This window comes from Barbus barbus (genome assembly GCF_936440315.1).
Source record: "Barbus barbus genome assembly, chromosome: 1".
Taxonomy (NCBI): Eukaryota; Metazoa; Chordata; class Actinopteri; order Cypriniformes; family Cyprinidae; genus Barbus; species Barbus barbus.
Window position 1 is genome coordinate 44,192,678 of NC_136729.1, and position 11,616 is coordinate 44,204,293.

Sequence of the window (11,616 nt, forward strand, 5' to 3'; positions counted from 1 at the left end):
TGTGGCCCACACAAAAGGCTCTCTTTACACTGCTGCTCTAAAAACAAGTTCAGACAGGTTGGCAAAAAGCAAGGTAGCCTATAGATGGGCTCTCATAGCAGAACACCCTGAAGAGAACAATGCCTTGTGTGCGGTGTTTGTGACACTGAATCGAGTGGAGATGTTTCTGTTTCCTATGGGAGCATCATATATTTTGATCAGGGACAATTTAGAAGCCGTGTGTAAAGAGGACTTCAGTGCATGCAGGTCAAATTTCTTTGTCCTTGGGCTATTCAGGTTTTATTTCCATTAGTAATATTTGCTTTTTAGTCTGAAACTTAAACATTTATTTGATACGCATTTAGTGGAAATATTAAAATGTCTGGACTGGATGTCACCGTATTTCCACACGACTTTGCGTGGGGAGCTGCGACTGCCGCTTATCAAACAGAAGGTAAAGTTTACTCTAGTGCTCATGTTTACTGTAGTATTCCACACAGCACACTGAAACGACGAAGTGGTTATCGATTTTATTATTTGTTCTGACTCATTTGCTAATGTTCAATCATTACAAAGCGTACTACAATACAATGTTTTTAATGTGATATCATTATAACATCATAGTTTTTTAGATATTTACCATGGTAATTATATGGTATACTTTAAAGTATCTTACAATACCTTGCAAATACCATGCTATATAATATCGCTGTGTCACACAGCAACATTACAGTATTTTTAAGTCGATTTTTTTAATGGACTGTTATTCTGTAGCAGTCAAATGTTCAACTGTGTTATTTGACAGCTGTACATTATGAAAAATGAAATGTGATTTTGTGTAATATAGGTGTAAACTTTCAGATGAATTTCCTAAACGTCTTGCAGGTGGCTGGGATGTGGATGGTAGAGGCCCCAGCGTATGGGACACGTTCTGCCATGCGGCCAAAGGAGGGGTGTTTGAAGACCATACTGGAGATTTAACCTGTAACAGCTATCAGCTCTGGGAAGAGGATCTGAAATGTATCCAACAGCTTGGACTCACCCATTACCGTCTGTCCACATCCTGGTCACGGCTCCTTCCCAATGGAACCACAAATCATGTCAATCCAAAAGGTGCTCTGGGGACAATTACACTCGTAGTGTGAGGTTCAGAGGAGTCAAACACCAAAGCAAATCTTTTGTTCTTTCTCTGTGCTAAATAGCTTTACAAACACTGTAAATTATGCTTTGAAAAGGTAACTTTTCACTAAAAGTCACAAGAAGTCAAATTAAATTAATTATCTAAATAACACAAATATTCACCAGTAGGAACAGAAAATTATGAAAACTGTGTAAAAATGCTTTTATTGAAGTTAAAAGTTTGAGTAAATAAAGAATCAACCCTTGTGTGTTTGTTTTGTTGGGCAATTTTATATATATATATATATATATTTTTTTTTTTTCAACTGGGAATAATTGTTTTACTCATTTTATAATGTTTATAGTTACTATGAAATCAAAATGAATGATTCTTATTTTATTATGGAATAAAATGAAATGGCAGCAATTAGCAAATGATAACAATCCAATCAATTTCCAATGGACAAAATCAAGTTCATTTGTGAAGCTGCTGAACTCAGATAAAAGAGTAGTGTTATTATCATTAACTAAATCAACACATTTCCATTACTTACAACAAAATACACGTTAACTAAAAATAAAATAAACAAATAAATTAAAACTTATTATAATTCAGTCAGCTGCAACATTGCAGTTTATTTTAACTTGATGTACCAAAAAATAAATAAATAAGAATTAATAAAAGACATAACATAGACACAAAAAACTAATAAAAACGACTAAAGCACAACAAAATTACTTACAAAAATGCAATCACCATTTCATGTTGACTTTTTACATTCTGTTGAATGATTTATGTAAAAAAAAAAACTTTCTTAACTGTGTGTTTGATGCTTTTTTTGTAACCCTTGATTGCTTGTGGTGTGACGCCCATGATCACATTGTACCACATTGACTTACCACAGGCCTTACAAGATCTTGGCGGATGGAGCTCGACAGAGATCGCAGACATCTTTGAAAGTTATGCCATGTTTTGCTTTAAGACCTTTGGGGACAGAGAGTGAAGCTCTGGATCACACTGAATGAGCCCTATGTTTGGGCCATGAGGACGGGAATCAAAGATCCAGGAATATCAATTTACTTGGCAGGCCATAACATGCTGCGTGCCCACGCCAAAGCCTGGCTTATAATACTCATTTCAGGCCTTTACAAGCAGGGTAAGTATCTCTTGCCCTGAACAGTGACTGGGCAGAGCCGTTGGACCCGGGCTGTCCTAAAGATGCTGCAGCCACTGAGCGCTACAAGGACTTCACTCTGGGCTGGTTTGCCTGTCCTGTGTTTTGCAAAGGAGATTACCCAGAGTCCATGAGGGCCAGGATTGAGTCCAGGAGCTCGGATCCGGGAGGCAAGCATGGCTCAAGGCATGTTTCTCAAAAGATGAGCCCTCTTCTCTGGGCACCGCAGACTTCTTTGCACTGAACTATTATACGTCTAGGAAAGTAAAAGATTTAAATGGTGTTAGTAAGAAGAGCGAGCTCAGTTTTGTGGGAGATCAGGGGCAGAGGGTGTTGTTGACCCATCCTGGCCCATATGTGGGGTGCACTGGTTGGTTGTTGTTCCTGATGGGTTGCGGAAATTGCTCAAATATATAAAGGTGTTTGCATTTATTTGAACAAGTGTATACACTTTATATTTAATTTGGTGTATATTCATTATACATATATATATATATATATATATTAACAAAATCATATAAATTTGCTTGTTTCTTTAGGACATGTACACCAGTCTGCCCATTTATATCACAGAAAATGGCTTTTCCCGGATGGGGCCGGTTCAGATTGAAGATGCCGACCGTTGCCAGTTTTATCAGGACACTCTACAGGAAGTTGGCAAAGGTAGGCTACTGTCATATTAACACTGCTCTATGTGCAATAAAATACAGAGTGCAAAGGTCATTTTATACAGTTAGACTATAATACCTTTGCGAAAAAGTGTGCTTTTTAACTATACTGAATGTGAACTTGCAGTGTACTTAAAATCTAGGGGAAATTAGGGAAACTAATCTTAAAAATTAGGGGAAGTCGTGGCCTAATGGTTAAAGTATATTGTTGCAGTAATAAGTAAGTATAATTCTTCATCACTTCTGTAGTTCTAAATTTGTAAAATGTATCTATTGTAGCTTTGAGACCCAGACTAATGGAAGTATTTCAAATAATATAACCTGTTCTGAGCTCTGTTCTGAGGATGATCTGAATGATGTGTTTGTCTTGCAGCTATCAGTCAAGATCGAGTGAATGTAAAGGGATATTTTGCCTGGTCTCTGCTGGATAACTTTGAGTGGAATCATGGCTACAGTGTGCGCTTCGGCCTGTTTCTTGTGGATTTCTCTACACCTGAGCTGAAGCGCACCATGTGCCGCTCGGGTAGAGAGTATGCCGCTGTGATATCCAAACACCGCTCTCAAACCAAACCCAGCAGCATTTAACAAAATTCCTAACATATTAAATCAACATAATATTACACTTGAAGAAATGACGTCTAATGCAAATTCCATAATTCCTGTTAGATGAGCAAAGGATGCAGATAGACAGTATCTGATTTGCTCTCTCTGACTGTGGAAGAAATCTATTCTTGAACGGAATTGTGCACAACTGAAAAAAACACACTTAAATATGGTGACTTGAAAAAGATTAAGTGACCAAGAATTCCCTGTAGAGAAGTCATCATAGATGAGTATTACATACAAGAAGAATAAGGTTTTAGTTCCAATGTTTTGTTGATATACACTGCCTCTGTGTGGTCCAAAGTGGTATTATAGTTGGCACAGCATTTTGTGCTGGTACATTGGCTTGCATTGCTTTATGTGAATCCTACAGGCTTTAAACAAACCTAATGGTGTAAGATGACAGCATGTATGAGATATTAACAATTTGTAGTAATTTATTATGGTTCTGTTCTAATTATTCACCCTGGAACAGCCCTTATTGCATCATCTAAATGCATAATATGAGATCACAAATCTTTAAAAAGAGATTTTAGAGACAGTTATTTGTGGGGGAGATTAAATATTGAAATATTATGATTTGAATTATCGTCTTGTTGAATGTTTGAGTGGTATTTTTCAAACTGTATTGTTCAGTCTATTTGAATCAGAGCACAAGTGTATTAAGCAATATTGTTAGCAAATTTTAATCCACATGTGGGTGGCAAATATATTATTTAAAACAGAATGTTTCTTGAGTCTGAATTAGTGCATTTAATTGTAACATTCAATCACTTTCACTAATGGACATTTGTACAGATGACAAATTAATCGAGGCACAATTTTATTGAACTGTACTTGTTATATTTTGACAGACCTTATGAAATATTCACTAACAAGGGAACTCATTAGATTAATATCAATTAACTGAATAATTTAGCAGCTATTTCTAATATGAAGGAGTCTATATTCAAAACCTGAATCCTGTGTCTCAGTCCTAGAACAGGGTTGTTAAAACATGGAAATATTTTAGAGTTTGTGATTTTCAGGCTGGAAAAAGTCATGGCAATTAGCAAAATTCTGAAGCGTATTTTTCCTGTTTAAGCTCATATATGTAAGTGCAGTCTTCTCTATAAAAGTATTTGTAATAATCCATATGTGCTAGTTACGAATAACTTAGGAAAAGTCATGAAAGTGCACAGGTCAAGAGGTGTTGGACCCCTGCTAGCTGGCCATACTATTGTTTTCAGCATCTGTGACAGTAAGTGCTGATTGATTTGGCTCCAGTGTTGGGGGAGAAGTCAGTAGGGAGTGAAAGATGTGGAAACAGATATCCTGTGAGATATAGGCAGTCTCAATGAATAAACCACAGAGGAAGAAGAAAAACAAAGCATGAGAGAGAATCCATTTCAAAGTGCTTTTCCTAATAAAGTCAAATGCTATTAACGTCTTATGAAGTGAAAAGCTGCTTGTTAGTAATGACAAAAAAATTATTCATGAACATGCTCTTAACTTCAAATTTTTGCTACTGGCTAAAATACAAGTCTTCTATGCATAATATTGCTTTCTCCAGTTAAAAAATCTGAATCAGGAGAGAAATATGCACAGATCAAGTCCCGTTTACAAGCAAAGCAGAAGACTTGTTTAATAGAATAAGCATTATTATCAGCTGTTTGGACTTTCATTCTGACGGCACCCATTCACTGCAGAGGAACAAACAGCAAGCAAGTGTTGTAAGCATTTATCCAAATCTGTTCGCATGAAGAAACAAACTCATGTACATCTTGGATGGTTTGAGGGAGAGTAAATTTTTTGGCAAATTTAAATTTGTATGTGAACTATTACTTTAAATACCTACATAAATATGACTGAGGCCTTCCACTATGAATATGCCAATGTCTACACATAATACATAAAGAGCCATTGCTGGTTCAGTGATATTTCGTGATGAATATGTCACATGTAGATGTTTTTATATAAAATTTTCTCAAGCACACTTGTTTATTTTTGTCTTTGTGTGTTTGTATTTTCTAGCTTCCAATTTTAAATCAAAATTGGATTATACTATGGAATTAATATTTAACATCTCCGGCATTCACACAGACGAAATATGTTTTCAGGGAAACATAAAAGATAGAGCTGTATAGGAGACAGCAATAGAAGCAAACTCTCCTATACTGTCGTGACATTCAGTTGGGTGGCTACAGCCTATTTGGACTGAAGTGAATGGGAACACTAATGGCACAATTACAAGGGATTCGCCATTTCTGCTGGCATGAGGACTGTACTTCCAGCAGCCGGTTCAGTGTGGCATGTACATTTTCAGTTCCATTTAGTCCTGAATAATAGGCACTCACTGTGAACTGTCATCGTCTGAGCGGCTGAAAAAGGCCTCCATCGGGCCCCAATAATGACAGGATTATATTCTCAATTGATACTGCCAAGTCTTTGTTTGTATAAGATTGCTTTGAAAAAAAAACTCTTATAAGCTTTAGACTAAGAGCCTACAAAGATTATTGTGCAAAGTGCATTGCTGATTTTACAGTAAACTTATTGGAATTTAGCCATCAATTCATGGTCTTTGCTAACCATAACACACTGTAAAGAGATTAATATTAACAGTAACCAGTTTCTTCATAAATTATGTTCAGCCATATTCTCTTGTTCACCCTACACTGAAAAAAAAAAGAAGTTGAGCAAACTTAAAAGTTTAAGGCAACCAGTTTCAGCAGATTTTTGAGTTTTCTCAACTTTGGATTTTTTACAGCACTGTAAAAAAATACAAATAAATAAAAAGTTGAGGAAACTTAAAAGTTTAAGGCAACCACCTTCAGCAGATTTTTGAGTTTTTACTTTTTTAAGTTTATACAACAAAAAGTTGAGAAAATGCAAAAATCTGCTGAAGGTGGTTGCCTTAAACTTTTAGGTTTCCTCAACTTTTTATTTATTTGTATTTTTTTACACTGTACTATGAAGTAAAACAAAAATGTTAACAGTGTAACAGTGCAGCTTGAGGTGAAACCATAAGCAAAACAAAACTAGAAGATATGCATAAAATGGGCAATTATATAATCCAATTTTTTCAGTTTCAAACGTAATTTTAAAGCCTACCATAGATGCGTCTGAACAAACTGATTCACTAGAATCAATCAGACTTTCCAATGCTTCATTTCAGAGAGAGGACTGTTCAGTCTAGAGTGAATCAAACTTTCTGACGTTACATATGAAAGTGCAGTTTAGGACAAATTGATTTACTAAAAGAATCAGACTTAGCTATGCTACATTTGAGAGAGGGCTGTTAAGGATGAACAGATTGAGTGAATCTGAATTTTCAACGCTATGAGAGAGAGTGAACTGGTGAGTAGGCTATGTTGGATTCTCTCAGCTGAGGCGTTAAAAACAGCATTTGACAGCGTTACACAGCTACTCCTTTGATAAAGTAGCTAGCTAGTTACTAGAGAAGCTAAATATAGTGTGAAGCTGTTCTCTCAGTATTTTTGTCTTGTTTTCCAGTAAAATCAAGATACATTTAGAGTACTTGAGAAGCAACAATTACATATTTCATGCTTAACACAGGAAAAAGTTTATTTTTTAGGCTACCCCACATTTTTATTTTTTCTGGTTTTAAGACTATTATTGTTGTTGTTATCATTGATTGATTGACTGTTAAAGTTAACAGACAGCAAGACCTCTTACATCATTTTGCTTCTGAGGTAAATGTATGTTTATTGTTATTTTGCTTCTCAAGTGAATGTATCTTGAGGTAAGAATGTTTAGATTCTTAGGGAAGAAATACTCAGTAAGAAATTCTTTTTTTTTGCAGTATACTCATACTTCACAGCCTTAATGATATAAGATGCTTTTCCATCCCATTACGGATGATGTGAGATGCTTGACCAGACCGACTGCTCTGTTTCCCTGTAACTCTGAGTCCATTGGCATGCAGGTGCGTACAGGTAAGCGACAGTCATCCATACGGCTGACACATGGAGCTATCAGCCGAGACAGTGACTGATGGCTGTAAGTGGGGCACTGGGAATGATGCCATGCCGGAAGAGCTTGTCCGCCGGCCCCCCCATGGCAGATAAGAGATGGATACCACCCTGGATTGGGAGCTATGGTGGATGGACGAGAGGAGGGGTAAGACTGTGTGGCTAAACCTTGAGAATAGATAGCTGGTGAATTACAGCCTCTCATCTTCAAATGTGATGGACGGGGTAGTGGAAAATGCCCGGCGGAGTGCCAGCTGCTGCTGTTTGGTACTTTGGCAAGGACGGCGCGTGGTGTCTGACATGTGATGGACTATCTGATCAGTGAGTTTTTACTAAAACATATTGGTTATCTCTCATACCTTCCAAATGAATCACTGCGTCTCTTTACCCCTTAAAGGAATAGTTCACCCCAAAAATTGAAATTGTCTAAAAATGTACTCAGCCTCAGGCCATCCAAGATGCGTTTGTTTCTTCATTAGATTTGGAGATATGTAGCATTGCATCACTTGCTCACCTATGGCTCCTCTGCAATGAATGGGTGCCGTCAGAGTGAGAGTCCAAACTGATAAAAACATCACAATAATCCACAAACAATCCACATGGATTAATCACGTGAAGTGAAAAGCTGTGTGTTTTTAAGAAACAAATCCATCAAAACCATTGCTTTTGGCTAATATACGAATCCATACTCCGAAATATTGCTATATCTCCAGTGAAAGCAATCATCTCGTCTGAATCAGGAGAGACATATGCAAAGATCAAGCATCGTTTGTAAACTAAAACAGTCCAAAACAGCTCTAAACAAATATGTTGGTGGATTTTGATGTAAGAGGACAACAGGAGATGGACTTTTTCCACTGGAAGAAGCGTTATTATGGATCAAGGACTCTTATTTTGTCCAGAAGCGACAGTTTAAAGATGAAACACCTTAATAATGAATTTGTGATGTTTTTATCAGCTGTTTGGACGCTCATTCTGACGGCACCCATTCACTGCAGAGGATCCATTGCTGAGCAAGTGTTGCTACATTTCTCCAAATCTGTTCAGATGAAGAAGCAAACTCATCTACATCTTGGATTGCCAGAGGGTGTGTATATTTTCAGCACATTTACATTTTTGGGTGAACTATTCCTTTAAACACACATCCGATTCTCAGTTATTATGCATGCACAATAATTGGACTGATGGCTTAATCAGACTGAAAAGCCTTCATGTAAGCACCTCAATCAATTAGAATGCAATTTCGAACAGATTGAAAGAAGTAGCGTGGACCAGAAATGACCTGATCAAGAAGAAAATTTTAAGCATGTAAATGTGTTTTTTTCGGACGTTGTGAAGTTTTTTCAGAATCTTAAATCGCATTGAATTTGTTACGTTTGGCGAAAATTAGAGCATATAAACATCCAGTGAGCTCTAAATGGAATTTAGACCTGGGAGCATTTTCCGAAGGTATTTAAAGGAGAATGTGCCGTTTCTGTTTCAATTATCCTCTTTTACTGTCCTGACACTTTGATCAATGTAGCAGGGTCAGCTCTGTTCATGAATAGGAATCCTTGTTCTAGGATAATTTTGAAATATGACCATGTACTATCTACAATCCAAAAGAACAGTGATGAATTTCTGTTCATCTCCCCGTAGGTCCAACACTAAGCTCAGGATCATGCATGTTGAACAGGCATGTAACTCATGATGCTGAATGTAATGGATGTCGATAGTAAAAATGGGCCTAAACCATTTCACAATTTCTTGCAGGAGACACATATTGGAAAAATGGGTAGTAGCAACATTATTAGTTGCTTTTTTAGTTGCATTTGAGGGTCTACTGTCTCACTACCGAATCATTCTAAGAAAAAAAGTTCCTTTTAGCATGGCAAAGTTTTGGATAGGCTGATGCAGTTTTTATGGAGTGACGGATGCATGCTAAATGAGTGTGATGCATAGGATACTGTACAGTGATGAGTCACCTCTGTAGGGGAGCAGAGAAAATCCTCCAGAGACAATGTGCAATCAACATTCTGTCCTTGTCCTTCACATCCTCTTTTGCCTATTGCTGCCGGCTACTACTTTATAATCCAGGATTGCTTACCTGCCAGCCAACCCTCGTCACGTCCTACCCACTGACCAGATATAGTGTTTTCATATGTGTACTCCTTCAATTATTTATTATAAATGCATGCTCATAAAAGGCTGCATTTATTTGATAAAATACAGTGAAAACAGTAATAATGTGAAATATTAATACAATTTAAAATAACCATTTTCTATTGCAATATATTTTAAAATGTAATTTATTTCTGTGATCAAAGCTGAATTTTCAGCATCATTCTTCAGTGTCACATGATCCTTCAGAAATCATTCTAATATGCTGATTTTCTGCTCAATGTTTTATGAAAACAGATGTGCTGCTTCATATTTTTGAGGAAACTGTGATATAAATGCCTTGATTTACCATGTCCTTGCTGTATAAATTAATTATTAATTTCTTTCTTTTATTTTTTTTTTAAATCTTGCTTATCCCATACTTTTGCATCACAGTGTATCACAGTTTCCACAACAAATATTAAGCAGCTTTTATTACTGATAATAATAAGAAATGTTTCTTGAGCACCAAACCAGCATATTAGAACATGAATAAATTGCATTTTAACAGGTATTAAAATAAAAACTTTTATTTTAACTTGTAATGATATTTCACAATATTACAGTTTTTATTGTATTTTTGATCAAATAAATGCAGCTTGGGTAAGACTACTTTAAAGGGGGGGAAAAAAAACATAAAATCGTAATTATTCCAAACTTTTGACTGGTACAGTAGACATTGTGTCTTATTAATCAAAGCAATCGATGCACTTTTTTTTTTCTTTTTGGAAGTAAATAAATGAATACTTAATAATGTTACACAAATGTCCATTAAAAATACATTAATGTATTTTTGATCAAATGAATATAGATTCTTTAAACATTAATAACATTTAAAAAATTAATTATTGACCTCAATTGTTTTTGACAGTAGTGCATGACATGATTTATTATTATTATTATTATTAATAATAATTATTATTATCATTATTTTATATATTTTAGAATGTATTAGATTTTTAAAAAAAATAACATTTATTGAAATTAAAGTATCTGATTAAATATTTAAATGTCATTTTTTTTAAAACTCTTATTTCATTTTTTTTTTTTATTGGGGATATGAACTTTGTGTACTTTGGCCTGAAGGTGAGTCTGATTTCTTAGAAAGTTCTGTAGTAATTTTTTCCGAATGAAACAATAAAACACCTGACATTTTCGGCCTGAAATAGCACTATTTTCTGAAAATTACTTATACGAACAGCATGATTTTTTTTCTTTTGCATTATGAAATTGTGTTGGTGAGGGAACTAGTCCAGCACCTGGTTTAGACTTCATGAATATCAGTTATCACATCCCATCTGTGTTATATTGGTGTTAATTTAGAAAAAAGGACACAGCTTGGAGGGTAGGCAGGGTCATTCCACCCCGCAGACATGGCCTGTCGAAAAATAAGCAGCGGACAGCATTGATTGTCTCCTTATTACCACCGTGCCATTTTGCATAAGCAGCACAACGTGCTGATGGAAACAAGTGTGGCTTCAGGTGTGAAGCAGACATCCAGAAAATGAGTTAGCCCCTCTCTCTCTTTCTCACAGCACATAAAGGCAGCTATCTAACGAAAATGTCAACCATGTCAAGGAGCAGGAGCAGCCGGTGTGACCGAACGCTCTCGACCAGATGACCTTGTGTCCACAGATGTACTCGCTAACATTTGCGTCAAAGAACAATGAATGTTCTGGACCATTCTGCAAGAAACGTTTCAGAAATTAAAATATATTTTATTCATTGCAAAATGTGTTGTTTGCGTTGATGGACAGAGGTGGGCATGAACTCACCTCTCCTGAGCCTTTTACTTCATGTACACGCACACACGCACACACACACACACACACACGGACACACACACACACCTTTTGAAATATGGGGACATGGGGCAATGTCCTCATAAATCACCTTCTCCTTGTAGTACCCATGTCATACCCATGTCATTATACAAATTTGTGTCCTCATATGTCACAAAAA

General features: G+C 36.2%; 1 pseudogene across 1 annotated transcript; it reads left to right on the top strand.

Moving 5' to 3' along the window:
• The first annotated feature begins 357 nt into the window (after positions 1–357).
• LOC306869540 (cytosolic beta-glucosidase-like) lies at positions 358–3,526 on the top strand (annotated as a pseudogene). Its single transcript has 5 exons — positions 358–433; positions 865–1,120; positions 1,943–2,692; positions 2,813–2,936; positions 3,315–3,526. The product of its transcript is annotated as a cytosolic beta-glucosidase-like (transcript).
• The last annotated feature ends 8,090 nt before the right edge of the window (positions 3,527–11,616 follow it).